The sequence below is a fragment of the Pongo pygmaeus genome, chromosome 8, assembly GCF_028885625.2.
Source record: "Pongo pygmaeus isolate AG05252 chromosome 8, NHGRI_mPonPyg2-v2.0_pri, whole genome shotgun sequence".
In the NCBI taxonomy this organism is placed as follows: domain Eukaryota; kingdom Metazoa; phylum Chordata; class Mammalia; order Primates; family Hominidae; genus Pongo; species Pongo pygmaeus.
This window is the reverse complement of record NC_072381.2, coordinates 133,579,327-133,595,268: the sequence shown is the minus strand read 5'-3', so window position 1 is coordinate 133,595,268 and position 15,942 is coordinate 133,579,327. Positions and strand designations below refer to the sequence as shown.

The window sequence follows — 15,942 nt, the reverse complement described above, 5'->3', positions numbered from 1 at the left end:
AACGTAATTTTTAAAATAATGCTTATACTTACAAAGTTTTATTTCTTTTTTTTCCCCACCCTCTGTGTATGATTGTTTAAATCAAGCCAAAATTTTAAAATTGATTTGATTAAAAAAAAATCTTGGAATGGAAAAAGAAGTAGATAACTTTAAACCTAATTGGCTATAGGCGTCTTCAGAGGACAGTGTATTTACCTGAATCTCTCCTCACTGGGCACCACCGGCTACTTAGGGCTGCTATGAGAATGAAGAGAGGAGGCCTTGAATGGCTCTCAGCTCTTTGTGGAAATATGAAAATGGGAGGACAAGTCCCCCTCTTTGTGATTTGGGAAGGTTTCCTCTTCTCTTGCCTTCCTGCTTGGTGGTGGTAATAACCCTGTGTCTGTATAACAGGCACAGTTACTAACAGTGCTGCTGTCAGCCTCTTAACGCGTGTCCCTCCAGAGGCCTGAGAAGGGGTCCCCCACTGTGTGGTCTAGGCCCTGAAACCTTGCCTCATCCTCCCAACCCCATCCCCTACCTTGTTCCTCCCGCCCAAAGCATTCCAAGCTCTTGTTCACCTTGGCACTTTTACACTGTTTGAACTTCATCACTGGAAAGTTCTCCCCACCCTCCTACTTGAGTGAGTGATTTATTTCCATTCTTCAGATTTTAGTGAAATGCCACCTCACATGTGCACAGCTGTAGCCTCTACTGGAGAGGCTGAGGCTGTAGGATCCCTTGAGCCCAGAGAATTTTGAGTTCGGCCTGGGTAAAAAAACAAGATGCCATTTATAAAAATAAAATAAGGCCAGGTACGGTGTCTCATGCCTACAATCCATTCCAGCACTTTGGGAAGCTGAGGCAGGTGGATCATTCGAGGTTAGGAGTTCAAGACCAGCCTGGCCAACATGGTGAATCCCCATCTCTACTAAAAATGCAAAAATTAGCCAGGTGTCATGGCGTGTGCCTATAATCCCACCTACTTGGGAGACTGAGGCAGGAGAATCGCCTGAACCCAGGAGGCAGAGGTTGCAATGAGCCGAGATCACACCACTGCGCTCCAGCCTGGGCAACAGAGTAACATTCTGTCTCAAAAAACTAAAAACAAAAAATAGCAACAAAATGAATGTCAAATCAGATGAACCCATTAATGAAAACTTGTCTTTCTTAACATACAACATCAGGAATGAATTTTGAGTTTGTTTCTCCCACCAGACTCAGTTCCCCAAGGGCAAGGATCATCTTGTTCCTACGTATGCGGGGCCAGGTTTGGTGTTCGGCATATAAGACATGATCAGTACTCGGCATTCTGGTAACTAACTGTCCAGCAGAAATGTGAGCTGGAGACTTGGGTTTGAAACCAGTAGATGGAACTGGTTCCTAACCAAGGGCCATATTGCCCCCCAGGAGAGATTTGCAAGGACAGTAGATTTTTTTCTTTGTCAGGATGAGGTAGAGGCTGGCCACTGTCTTCAGTGAGCAGAGGTCAGGGATGCTAAGTGCCCGGCAGTGAATAAGACTCTGCCCCCCACAGTGAGGCACTGTTTGGTGGGAAATGTCAATAACGCAGAGGTTAAGAAGCACTGATGTATAATGACCCCCTGCCAAACAATTTCTCAGTTCTATTAAGACAGTCTCTCTTTTGCTGACATGTTCTGTTACCTGAAAATTAAATTATCTCCCTGGGTTTTAAAAAGCTGTTCATTTTCTCTAGCTTCCTTTCTCTTGGAAAACAACAACACATTTTGGTCTCAAATGGTAATCATTTTAGTTATTATACAGTGACACTTTTGTATATTTCTATTCAAGATTTTATAATTTAGAAACCAATTTCGAAGTGTTTGGTCAGGTGACATGGTTAGGAGGAGACATTCTTCTAATCCCAAGATTTTTATAGAGAAGAGATTATACAGTTTCCTCAAACTTTTCTTTGAGATGGAGTTTTGCTCTTGTTGCCAGGCTGGAGTGCAGTGGCATGATCTTGGCTCACTGCAACCTTCCCTCCCGGGTTCAAGCAATTCTCCTGCCTCAGCCTCCCCAGTAGCTGGGATTACAGGCACCCACCACCACACCCCACTAATTTTGTATTTTTAGTAGAGACAGGGTTTCACCATGTTGGCCAGACTGGTCTCGAACTCCTGACCTCAGGTGATCCATCCGCCTCGGCCTCCCAAAGTGCTGGGATTACAGGTGTGAGCCACTGCGCCAGCCCATCCTGTGATTTTAAAAGTTTGAGGAAACTGGCCAGGCATGGTGGCTCACACCTGTAATTCCAGCACTTTGGGAGGCCAAGGCAGGTGTATCATCTGAGGTCAGGAGTTTGAGACCAGTCTGGCCAACATGGTTAAACCCTGTCTCTACTAAAAATACAAAAAATTAGCCTGGTATGGTGGTGGGCACCTATAATCCCAGCTCCTAAGGAGGCTGATGCAGGAGAATCGTGTGAACCCAGGAGGTGGAGGTTGCAGTGAGCCAAGATCGCAGCATTACACTCAGCCCCGATGACAGTGCAAGACTCTGTCACAAAAAAAAAAAAAAAAAAAAAAAAAAAAAAAAAAAAAAAAAAAAAAAAATCACAGGATGGAACAGGAACATCAAAGATCCAAGGAATCTTACTATAAACTCTTAATGAATTTAGTGTGGTCTTAGGAATTTTCTCTTCTGGTGGAACTGCTACTGTTATCTCTTTGTGAAAGGAGGAGATTAATCTAGGTAACACTTTCTTGTACCTAACAGAATAGTAACTTAAAAGTTAGGAGACTATAGAGGCTGTCAGTGTGGGTTTAAACAACAATCGCAAGCTACCATACAAGGGCATTTACCGGGTGCCGGGACAAGAAGGACATGAATAACTCATTTATTTGAACAATATTTTGAGGCATTAATTGATCCTGTTTTTTGTAAAAGGAGATACTAAGGCACAGTTAAGTGCTAGCATAAAACACAGCACTTGTAGAGATAACTTAAACTTTAAACCCACAGTGGTTTTGAGGACAAAAGCAGAAAATATTAACAATAATTTCTCTTTCTCCACATTTACCTCAAGTACTCCTTGTCTGTCATTTAGCATAGCTGTTTTCATAAAAGGCAATTCAATTTTGTACTTTTTGTATTTTATTGTGTTTTTTTAAGTACTCTTAGTTTTTAATGTTTAAGAAGTTACTGATAAAATATTTACAAAAGTCATTTGCACAGTGAAAAATCACTTACATTGCCCAATAAGTTACTCATTTATATCATTATATTTACTGTTCAAACATACTAGTCAATGTTTTTTTTTTTTAGGCCTGGCGCAGTGGCTCATGCCTCTAATCCCAGCACTCTGGGAGGCCAAGGCAGGCGGATCACCTGAGATAAGGAGTTCTAGACTAGCTTGTCCAACATGGTGAAACCCCGTCTCTACTAAAAATACAGAAAAAAAAAAAAATCAGCCAGGCATGGTAGCGGGTGCATGTAATTCCAGCTACTCGGGAGGCTGAGACAGGAGAATCACTTGAACCCAGGAGGCAGAGGTTGTAGTAAGCCGAGATTGCGCCATTGCACTCCAGGCTGGGCGACGCAAGTGAAACTCCGTCCCAAAAAACAAAAAAAATCTAGTGAATTTTGTTTTTTTTAGTTTGAAAAATTCATGCAAGGGTAGGCGCGGTGGCTCACCCCTGTAATCCCAGCACTTTGGGAGGCCAAGGTGGGCAGATCACCTGAGGTCGGGAGTTCAAAATCAGCCTGACCAACGTGGAGAAACCCTGTCTCTACTAAAAAAATACAAAATTAGCTAGGCATGGTGGCACATGCCTGTAATCCCAGCTACTCAGGAGGCCGAGGCAGGAGAATCTCTTGAACCCTGGAGGCAGAAGTTGCAGTGAGCCAAGATCATGCCATTGCACTCCAGCCTGGGCAATAAGAGTGAAACTCCATCTTGAAAGAAAAAAAGAAAGAAAGAAAAAGAAAAATTCATGTATTTGGTTTAGAAGGTGCAATAACCAGACAAAAATCTCCATTCGTTTGAAATAAGGGGAGTGGAATGTGACATCTGCAGCCAGCTTCCCTTAGTGACACATCAACATTGCAAAATGCAGATGAAAGAGCAGGGCTTTTGAAAGCCCACTTTTAAAGCTTTTCCTTTCACTTTCCGCCTATTGATTAGTTAGCAGTTGTTCTCTTCTTTCTACTTGTAGGCCATATTATTTCATTTCCACTCCACAAATCCAACATAGTTAATTGGGTTTGATATTAATGAGCCTGTGTAGCTAAAACATGGAAATATAATAACTATTGTTGATTGATCTTTCAGGTAGGTAAAAGCTAATTTTGCAAACAATTAATGTCATATTGTGATTTATCATAAACCGTTGAAACAGTTCAACAGTGATCCATCTTTAATGTTGATGAATGTTAACAGGTTTCAGGTTGTAATTCTCAATACATTTTCCAAATGGAATGGCATATAGACCTAGAATTTGTCAGAAAGAAATAATTTTTCCTCTAGACTCTTAGAATCAGTGTTTGGAGTCTTGCAAATTAAAACGACAAAAAAAAAAAACTGGCCTGGCACTGTGGCTCACACCTGTAATCCTAGCACTTTGGGAGAAGGAGGTGGGTGGATTGCTTGAGCCCGGAAGATGGAGACCAGCCTGGGCCATATGGTGAATCCCTGTCTCTGGAAAAAAAAAAAAAGCAAAAATTAGCCCAGCATGATGGTGTGCACCTATAGTCCCAGTTACTTAGGAGGCTGAGCTTGGGCCCAGAAGGTTAAGGTTGCAGTGAGCTGAAATCTCACCACTGCACTCCACTCTGGGTGACAGAGTGAGATCCTGACTCAAAAAATAAAATAAATGACAAAAACCAGATTAACAAGAGATTAACAAGAGAAAAGACAAAGTGTATTCATTTTGTTTGTTAATATCCATTCTCAGAAGAGCACAAAGAAAGTAGCCAATAGCTGAAGATAGGGGCTTATCTGTAAACTCCATAGTCTGATAATGGGGTGAGGATAGGGCATAATTCAGACAAAGCTTCTGTCTGCATTTCTTGATTCTCAAATGTTTTCAGCTCAAAAAAATTTTATGCCACTGTGGTATAATTTGGATCCATTCAAAAAATGAGAAATTGGGCTTAAATATCAAATTCAAGGATTCGAGTACAGATAACCAGGCCAAAGAAGTGATCTGGTCCTAAAAGAACTTACTTTGTGGAGAAGGCTGAATGTAAAACTCTGCATGAGTCTTACAGTTTAATTATCAGGAAGCAAACACTCATGTAACTAAACCAAGTCATGAAATAAAACCAAGTCCAGAGGCTTCTTCCATCCTGTCTTCTAACCACGACTTCTTTCTCTCATCACAGAATCTGTCACTGTGGCTTTTATAACATGATAAAAAATACTTTGAGTTTTTTTTTGTTTTTTTTTTTTCTTTTTTTTTGAGACAGAGTCTCACTCTGTCACCCAGGCTGGAGTGCAGTGGTGCAATCTTGGCTTACTGCAAGCTCCGCCTCCCGGGTTCATGCCATTCTCCTGCCTCAGCCTCCTAGGTAGCTGGGACTACAGGTGCCCGCCACCATGCCCGGCTTTTTGTATTTTTAGTAGAGATGGGGTTTCACCGTGTTAGCCAGGATGGTCTCGATCTCCTAACCTTGTGATCCACCCATCTTGGCCTCCCAAAGTGCTGGGATTGCAGGCGTGAGCCACCACGCAGGGCCTTAACTTTTTTAAAAATTATTATTATTATTATTATTATTATTTTATTTATTTATTTATTTTTGAGTCTCACTCTGTCACCCAGGCTGGAGTGCAGTGGCATGATCTCGGCTCACTGAAACTTTCTCCTCCTGGGTTCAAGCAATTCTCCTGCCTCAGCCTTGTGGAGGAATAGTTAAATATTAAATGTGAACTCATTTGGATGTGGACAGAAACAATGGTCACCAAGTCTTGGAACAGGTTGTGTGAGCCCCTTAAGACGTTCATCCAGCACTGTTTCAGAGAAATCCCTGTTTCAATCTATTCCTATATGTTAGTTATTGAAAAACAATAGATAATTGCAAAAACAAGTTGACCTTTTTGTGTTCCTTGAGCCCCGTCACGAAGGGCCCTCGTAACTGGACCTCATGCCAAACAACTCGTTACAAAAAGAGCTAGGGTCTTAGACTGCGCAGAAGCTTCATGAGACCCCTCCTTGTCTGCATGGACGAGTGGTCGACTTTGGATCCCAAGATGTTGCTTCCCAGTTTGGTGGTGAATCCTCCACAGTCTGGTGAGTGTAAGTATCTTTTCCCTTCTCCTCTTCTCATTGCAATTTGCTTATTATAACAATATCCTTATTATATTGATTTTCTTATTCTATCATTTCCTTATTATATCTGCATTGCCATTTACATGGGGTAAAGCTTGTTTACCCTTAAAAGTATTGTGTGTGTGCCTTTTCTTCTCCCCTCATGCGTTTCCTGCACAGAACATTAGCCTCCCCAGTAGCTGGGACTACAGACGCCCGCCACCACAGCTGGCTAATTTTTGTATTTTTAGTAGAGACGAGGTTTCACCATGTTGGCCAGGCTGGTCTCAAACTCCTGACCTCAAGTGATCCTCCTGCCTCAGCCTCCCAAACTGCTGGGATTACAGATGTGAGCCACCGTGCCCAGCCTGAGTTTTATTTTTAAATATGAATCTTTGAACACTATATTTTGTCTCACATTACTAAACTTCATAAAAATTAAATAGTAAAGTATGTAATTATGTCTGATGTCTCTAGTCCTTATGAGAATCATAAAACATTGATTGTAGTTGTCATTTGTTTACATTAACTATTTGATTGAAATAATATACCTGCCAGGTGCAGTGGCTCATGCCTGTAATCCCAACACTTTGGGAGGCCAAGGATAGGAGGATCACTTGAGGCCCAGGGCTCAAGACCAGCCTGGGCAACACAGTGAGACTCCATCTCTTCAAAAAATTTAAAAATTAGCCAGTCATGATGGTGTGTATTTGTGGTCCCAGCTACTCAGAGGCTGAGGTGGGAGGATCACTTGAGCCCAGGAGTTTGAGGTTGCAGTGGGCTATGATTGTGCCAATGCACTCTGGCCTTGGCAACAGAGCAAGACCTTGTCTCTGAAAAAAAAAAAAAGAAAGAAAAATAAATAATATACATAATTATATAAAATTTTATCATTCTGGATGGACATTTCAATAGCTTCTAGTTGTTGAAATGTGTTGGCATTTGCTTTGTGATCAGATATGGCTGCAATTTTTACTAATCTGTGTGTTATGTGTTTGAAAAGAATGTGTATTCTACAACTGTTGGTTGCAGTCTTCAATCTATATATGTCCATTAGATTCAAATCTATATTAGTTTTATTTATTTATGATTTATATTTAGAAGGTACGAGTACTTTGTTTTCAACAAAATTTTTACAATGAATGTCGTTCATTTGAAAACATAACCTTTGTCTTACAAATCATAACTCTTTGTTATTTTTACTATTTGTTATTTTTACTATTTGTGACCGTGTTGCTGTGTGCTCTATCTGTCTGTCTGCTGTGAGAGGGATACTGGTATAAATAAGGCAGGCAACTTCCTGGGGTTTTAATATTCAAGGAACAGAAAGCTGGTTTGGGGTACAAGAAAAAGGCTCTGACAGTTTCTCGGGATCACATGTCCTGCATATAATAGGTATGGAAATGTCAAATGCACATCTTTACTCTGGAGAGCAGAAGATATGTAGAAACCTGGCAGCTGCCTTATGGTGAGGAAAGCTGTTGCTATTATACTTGCCTCTTTTACTGACTTTATAATAATAGATTGTCCCAGTGTTAAGTAATTGGTTTTGACCACTATTTTGTGTTGTTAAGACGTGCTTTCCTTCCAGGGGGCATAGCTGTTCCTGGAAACACTGTAAAATGGTTTTCTTAAATCATTAATAGTTGAGGAAATGTTGCCACTTGAATCTCCATCTCAGTAAAAGTGGGAATTGACATGGTGATGGTTGTACTGGATTAGAACCATGCCAGGCACCCAGGGTTTAATCTTCCTGGGTTGTATAAATAGAGCAGTTGTTTGTACTGCGATGCTTTGGGAGGCTTTTTTATTTATTTATTTATTTTTTGAGAAGCTTTGGGAGGCTTTGAGATTAAACTGCTGAAAAGGAATCTTGTTTGATTTCATGGCCGATGTTAAAATGGAAGAGTTGCTGTGTTCCTCATTGTAGCCCATGGAAGCTACTTACCAAACAGCCACATAAAGATAAACACATTTAGCTATAAAGAAAGAAAGAAAGAAAGAAAGAAAGAAAGAAAGAAAGAAAGAAAGAAAAAGGAGGTAGCAAAGTTTTTCACAGAATGTCTCATCCAGCAAAATATTTTGAGTACATATGACCTGTTATGCACATCTATTGAGGCATTCATATATGTGTAACTTTATACATTACTGTGATTATTATTACTACCATAATATCAAAGTATTTTTCAGGTAAAGTAAATGGACATTTAAATACTCAGCACATGGAACACTGAATTATTTCAAGCATTTCTTTTTTGAAGACACTTTCCTAGGAATTCAAACAATGATAACCCCTAATATAAGTAACTTTTGATACAAATACACCAATATCTGCTGAAGACTATCTGGGGTATTTAAATAAGGCCTGAAAGGCTGTGGTAGAAGAAATATTAAAAGCGAGATGGAGGCTGGGTGCGGGGGCTCACACATGTAATTTCAGCACTTTAGGAGGCCGAGGCAGGCAGATCACGAGGTCAGGAGTTCAAGACCAGCCTAGCCAACATGGTGAAACCCCATCTCTACTAAAACTACAAAAATTAGCTGGGCATGGTGGTTCACACCTGTAATCCCAGCTACTTGGGAGGCTGAAGCAGGAGAATCGCTTGAACCCAGGAGGCAGAGGTTGCAGTGAGCCAAGATCGTGCCTCTGCACTCCAGAATGGGGGACAAAGCGAGATTCCGTCTCAAAAAAAAAAAAAAAAGTGAGATGGGTAGATTGGTAGGATTGAGTGGGACCTTCACAAACAGGGATTTCCAAAAACATCTTGTAGATGGACTCCAGCTGTAGAAAGTGTTTCATCCATCCTTGTCACGATGAAAAAATAAGAACATGGATTAATATCAATGTTTCAGAAACTTAAATGTTCCACTTAAAGTTCATTATTTGGTGTTCTTTTTTTTTCTTGACATTATGTCAATACTATTTTTTTGGTGTTAAAATAGAAACATGATGATACCAGCTGTTTTTCTAATACATGTTTACTTGACAACACTAAATATGAACAGCCCTCTGTGATTTTATAAAATGCAGGAGCATTTTCTTTTTATATTAAATCCAGAACTTTAGGACCTGAGATGTTTAGAAGAGAGCCCAAGGGCACTAGGATTCTAGAACCTGGAGAGGAGGCAGGAGGTGAAGGCACCGATGGCCAAGTCCTGTCCTCCTGCCAGAGCTCCACTTGGGGATTGGTTGGTAGATGACCGAGGTCAACTGCTTTCATTTGATTTATTTTCTTTTTTTAAAATTTATTTTATTATTATTATACTTTAAGTTTTAGGGTTACATGTGCACAATGTGCAGGTTAGTTACATATGTATACATGTGCCATGCTGGTGTGCTGCACCCATTAACTCGTCATTTAGCATTAGGTATATCCCCTAATGCTATCCCTCCCCCCTCCCCCCACCCCACAACAGTCCCCAGAGTGTGATGTTCCCCTTCCTGTGTCCATGTGTTCTCATTGTTCAGTTCCCACCTATGAGTGAGAACATGCGGTGTTTGGTTTTTTGTCCTTGCGATAGTTTACTGTCATTTGATTTATTTTCAAACAGGAAAGGGAAAGATGAGAAGATATATTGTGTATCTTCTCACTGAACTCTAAAAAAATTGAGTACAATATTCATGGAATCACCTTATTTCAGGACTAGCCCAGCCAGAAATCTAGGCAGTAATCTGATGTTTATTCCCAATCATTTGGTTTTTATATGTAGGGATTGGGATGATCCTTTGCATTTACAGGCAATACGTTAATTCCTTTTCAAATATCTTCATTTAACACGGCTAACTGAAATGCTCAACACTCCAGCGAAGAAGAAACCACAAATGATGAACAAATGTCTTGTCACTCTTTCAGATTCAGAAATTTTGCTTGAAAAAAGTTTGAAGAAACTAATTTAGGAAAGAAACCTCTGCCAATAACTCTAGAGAGTTTGAATTGGTTGCCTTTACTCCTAACACTATGATGTTTTGGGGTGGGAACTAATAGATGGTATTTTTTCTTTACCATTGGTAGTATATCATTTACAACAGATGTTCCTGACTCAGGATAAAATGTAACTGGCAGCCAGTCACCCACCAGCCCCTGAGGAAAGGGCTCAACCTTGAGAACATCTGGCTGGCTTCAAAAAGATCATACAAATACAAGATGATGCTGAGGATAAGACAAGTGGTTTTGAGAGAGGAAAACCTTTAAAAATATTTGGAAGAGTCCTGAGGACCAATAAAATAAAGACACTGGAATACTTAATGGACACCAGAGAGCAATTTAACACTGAAATGAAAGCAACATGTTGCACCTGAACATTGAAAAAAGCCCATGTGTTAAGAGGAAGAAATATGCAATTCACTGCAATAAATATTGAACCTTTAAAAAAACAGAAGGAACATGAAAACTAAAGGACACTGGGCCACAGCAGATAAGGTGGTGGCAGCTATCCCATAATCATTGCATGATCTCCATGATTGTAGAATGTATATGCCACCTGAATTTATTCTTAGACCTTCTCTCAAAGATGTCTGCATTCAACACAGGCAATAACTGCAGGTAATAGTAAAGAATCCTTCAGGCATTATAGAGGAACAGACTAAGTGCGGGAAAAGGAAGAACTAGTCAAAATTGCTAATAAGGCTGGGTGCGGTGGCTCATGCCTGTAATCCCAGCACATTGGGAGGCTGAGGCAGGCCGATCACCTAAGGTCGGGATTTTGAGATCAGCCTGACCAATAGGATGAAACTCCATCTCTACCCAAAATACAAAAATTAGCTGGGCATGGTGGCATATGCCTATAGTCCCAGCTACTCAGGAGGGTGAGGCAGGAGAATTGCTTGAACCCAGGAGGTGGAGGTTGCAGTGAGCCGAGATTATGCCCGTTGCACTCCAGCCTGGGCAAAAGAGCGAGACTCCATCTCAACAGCAACAACAACAACAACAACAGAAACTGCTAATAAAAATTTTAACAAGAATATTTCAGGAAGTGAATGAGTTGTGTTCATCTTCAAATGTGTGAAAAATTATTCAGTGAAAAGATGGGCAGCTTAGTCTTATGTTGCTCTAGACACTATCACCGGGAGCATTGGGTAGAAATAGTAAAACAATCAGAGCGGTACATACAGGGAATGTGTATTCTGCAGTCAACATAATTGTTGGAGTTGTTAGAGAGGTTACTAGTGTGTGGAGAGAAGTATGACGAAAGTCCAGTAATGATGAGTTTTGTTTTGTTTTAGCAGAGATGACTAAGTGATAAGAAATTCATTTGATGCCTGTGTAATGGGGCATTTTGCTATAATGTAAGCTGTTATAATCAGATTTTTCTTGTTCATAAATTGGCAAAGCATCATATTGGATATCTTAGATTACTGACATCTTAAAAAATTAATCAGCCTAAAATTTTTAAATGCATTTCTTTTTGAGTTTACTTTTAGTTGAATTTTGAGATTTGTTTCAATCATTATTGGAATTTTGTAGGTGTCTTCTGATTTCCCTAGGGAATGCCTTTGTGTCCAAGAACAAGAAACATAACCAATAAAGAACAATACACCCCTAGTTTTCCTATATTAGTAGTAAACAATTTAAAGGAGATGAAAATGGAAAAAAGATCATGAAAAAAGCGAAACTCCGAAAATGGAGCTACAAAACCAACTTCTAGGTCCAAGATCAACGAAAGTAGAACACGGAAGTCTGGAAGGAACTATACATTGTCCCTGACTTACGTAACAGAGAATAAAGTTGGGAAGAAAAGTGTGGGCAACCTCCCCACAAGAGACCAGATTAAAAGCCAGGAAGAAGGCTGGGCACGGTGGTTCACGCCTGTAATCCCAGCACTTTGGGAGGCCGAGGCGGACGGATTGCTTGAGGTCAGGCATTCGAGACCAGCCGGGCCAACATGGTGAAAACCTGATTCTACTAAAATTACTATATATATATATATATAAAATAATATATATAGTTATGTATATAGTAATATATATAGTTATATATATAGTAATATATAGTTATATATAGTAATATATATAGTTATATATAGTAATATATATAGTTATATATAGTAATATATATAGTAATATATATAGTAATATATATAGTTATATATATAGTAATATACAGTAATTATATAGTATATATACTCTCTATATAATTGCTATATATAGTATGTATACTATATATAATTACTATATATACAGTATACTATATATATACACACACACTATATACTATATATAGAGACAGTATACTATATATATACACACACATATATACATATATATAGCGACGGTATACTTTATATATATATACACACATACATATATACACACATATTTTTTATATATATATATATATATAAAATATATTAGCCGTGCGTGGTGGCTCACTCCTGTAGTCCTAGCTACTCAGGAGGCCGAGGCAGGAGAATTGCTTGAACTTAGGAGCCAGAGGTTGCAGTGAGCCAAGATGGTGCCACTGCACTCCAGCCTGGGCAAGAGAGCGAGACTCAGTCTCAAAAAAAAAAAAAGTGAAACCTCATCTCCACTAAAAATACAAAAAAAAAAAAAAAAATAGCTGGGCTTAGCAGCGGACACCTGTAATCCCAGCTACTTGGGAGGCTGAGGCAGGAGAATCGCTTGAACCCGGGAGGCGGAGGTTGCAGTGAGCAGAGATTGCACCACTGCACTCCAGCCCCGGGGGACAGAGCAAGACTCCATCTCAAAAAAGAAAAACAACAACAACAACAGAAAAGAAGTAACTCAAAATGTTTCAAAGAAGTAACTCAAAATGTTTTTCTTTTCTTGCTTTCTTTCCTTCTTTCTTTTTCTTTCTTTCTCTTTCTTTCTTTCTTTTTCTTTTCTTTTCTTCTCTTTCTTTCTTTCCTTCATTCTTTCTTTCTGTCTCTCTCTCTTTTCTATTTTTTTTTTTGATGGAGTCTCGCTCTGTTGCCCAGGCTGAAGCGCAGTGGCGTGACCTTGGCTCACTGCAACCACTGCCTCCCGGGTTCAAGTGATTCTCCTGCCTCAGCCTCCCAAGTAGCTGGGACTACAGGCATGCGCCACTATGCCCGACTAATTTTCATATTTTTAGTAGAGATGGGGTTTCACCATATTGGTCAGTCTGGTCTTGAATTCCTGACCTCGTGATCCACCCACCTCGGCCTCCCAAAGTGCTGGGATTACAAGCATGAGCCCCTGCGCCTGGCCTAGCACCTTCTAGTTCTAATTAGGCTGCATCCATGAGGGTGGAAGAACTGTCTCTGGAAACAAGCAGTAATTAGGACGAGAAAAGTTGTATTTTATGGGGTTATGCAGTGGTGAGCTTTGTTTGATAGTTTAATGGGGGAAAACATGGAAACTCATGCCCCCTAAAACATTTATATAATAGTATCCCTGCATTGAATTTTTCTACATCAGACTTGGCCCATACAATTTAGAGTTGCTTTCCTATGCTTTTATGTTGCTTTCCCAGTTTCTCTATTTCCATCAGCAGCTGATATCTTTGTAGTTGCTCTAGAGCAGAGGGTTCAGTCTTTTCAATCTTGTGGTCCCTTTACACTCTTAAGAATTATTGAGAACCACCAGGAATTCTTGTTAATGCGGATGGGTTATATCTACTATATTTATATATTTTAAGTTAAGGCTAAGGAATTTAAAAATATTCATTTATTGATTCATTTTAAGATAGTGATGCACCTATTTCATGCTAACACCAATAACTTATTTTTATGGAAAACAACAACAACAAAATGAAAACAGCGCTTTAGTTCACATTTTTGTAAATCTCTGTAATACCTGGTTGAAACGGAGACACTGGGAGTCTCCTCACTGCTTCTGCATTTGCAGAACCACACCCCACACTCTTGGGAGCATGAGAATGAGAAGGGCAAGTAACACAGAGGGTCATTAGAGACGTGGTTTTGACCTCATGGACTCCCCTGAAAGGAATAGGAAGTTCTCAGAGGTCCCCTCCACACAGCGAGAACCCTTGCTCCTGATCAAGGGAGCCAAACTCCAAGGGTTGCTGGGGAGCTGGAGGAGGTGAGATGGGGCAGCGAGGAGGTTGTCACCAAAAGCGTGTTTAGGCTCCATTCACTTCACCCCAGGTGGCCTACTGAGCCCACATGGCCACCAGCGCAACTGAAGCAGACCCCGATAGAATCCTGTGTAGAATTATTTTAGGATTCACCCATCTTGGCATGCACAAGGCATTTCAACTGAAGAATGTTTTCTAATAACAAAACATTGTAAACCTAAATATGTGGCAATAGTAATGATTAAGTAAATTATGGTTTCCCGAAGCCCAGTACTCTGCAGCCATCAAACAGAGAGTAAAAGCGAGAATGTGTTTAGTGGAGATAGCCTCAGGATATTTAAAAGCAGAGAACACAAAGTATAGAATAGTGTTGTGTATGTTATGACCTTTCTTTCTGTGCTTTTGAAAAAGAGAATACACGTATAACAGGAAAAGACACACCAAACAACTTTATATAATTGGTTGTGTTTGTGTTTGGTAAGATGTATGCACTGAAGAGGAAGGTTTCGATTTTTTTTTTTTTTTTTTTGAGACAGGGCTTTGCTCTGTCTCCCAGACTGGAGTGCAGTGGCGCGATCTCAGCTCACTGCAGCCTCGACCGCCGGGGCTCAAGCGATCCTCCCACCTCAGCTGTCCCAGTAGCTAGAACTACAGGCGCGCCACCACGCCTGGCTAATTTTTTGTAGAGATGGGTTCTCTCCAGGTGGCCCAGGCTGGTTCTGAACTCCCGGGCTCAAGGGATCCTCCCGCTTCAGCTTCCCAAAGTGCGGGGATTACTGGCGTGAGCCACCGCGTCCCGCCTGTTTTTAATTTTTAGCAGTTTTAAATCTTCTGGCAACGAGTAACGTTATAGTGTCCCAGGTGTTTGGTCCTTTAAGAAAAGGATGGCAGGACGGGTTATCTCGGTGGGAGCGTGTTCCACTCTGCCCTCCGCCAGCCGCCCTTGCCGGGGATGCACCCAGGTATTTTCCTCCGGGTGAATGAATGGCTCGCCCGCGGACACGACAGCCCCGCCCCGGGAGCCCGGTTTCCCCGCCCACGCCCTGCGCGCCCTTCCTATTGGTCCCATGCCGCGCTTTCCCGTTCAATCGCAGCGCTTAGCGCCAGAATTTGAATCTTCGTTTTCGTTTGAATTGGGCGGGCGCGCCGGGCTGGAAGAAGGAAGTGGCGGGCTGACGCGGCGGACGGGCGGGAGGACTCGGCGGGCGCCGCTAGAGCCGGGCGCCCGGGGACGTAACCTGTAGGGCCACCGGGTCCCCGTCAGGGGCGGCGGCGGGAGCAGCGGGGACTGCAGGCCGGGGCGGAGCGAGCGCGGCCCCGCGGGCTGCGGCCCGGTGTGTGCGGGGCGTGGCGGGCGCAGCGTGGCGGGCGCAGCTTACCGGGCGGAGGTGAGCGTGGCGCCGGCTCCTCCTGCGGCGGACTTTGGGTGCGACTTGACGAGCGGTGGTTCGACAAGTGGCCTTGCGGGCCGGATCGTCCCAGGTGAGCTGCGCCCGGGACTCCTGGGAGCTGCCCGGGGTCGAGGGCTGAGGCGCGGGGACTCCCCGAGCTCTGCGGGGACGGGCAGGGGACAGACGCGCGGCCTGGGCCCGACTCCTCCTGGGCTCTGGCGAGGGCGTCTCGGTGGAAGCTCCCAGGAGGCGCAGGCGCTGGCGACAACACCCCAGCCGCGGGAC

The 15,942-nt window shown here is 41.9% G+C and overlaps 1 protein-coding gene across 5 annotated transcripts in view; it reads left to right on the top strand.

Annotated features, from left to right (window-relative positions):
• The first annotated feature begins 15,406 nt into the window (after window positions 1-15,406).
• The window catches only part of MKI67 (marker of proliferation Ki-67), a 28,108-nt gene continuing 27,572 nt past the window's right edge, over window positions 15,407-15,942 (top strand). The window contains exon 1 of one of the 5 annotated variants that reach the window (XM_054503963.2): window positions 15,407-15,748. The gene's annotated coding sequence lies outside the window, so the exon portion shown is untranslated. The remainder of the gene's footprint in view (window positions 15,749-15,942) is intronic. The other 4 variants (XM_054503965.2, XM_063670400.1, XM_063670399.1 and 1 more) reach the window with 4 other exon arrangements.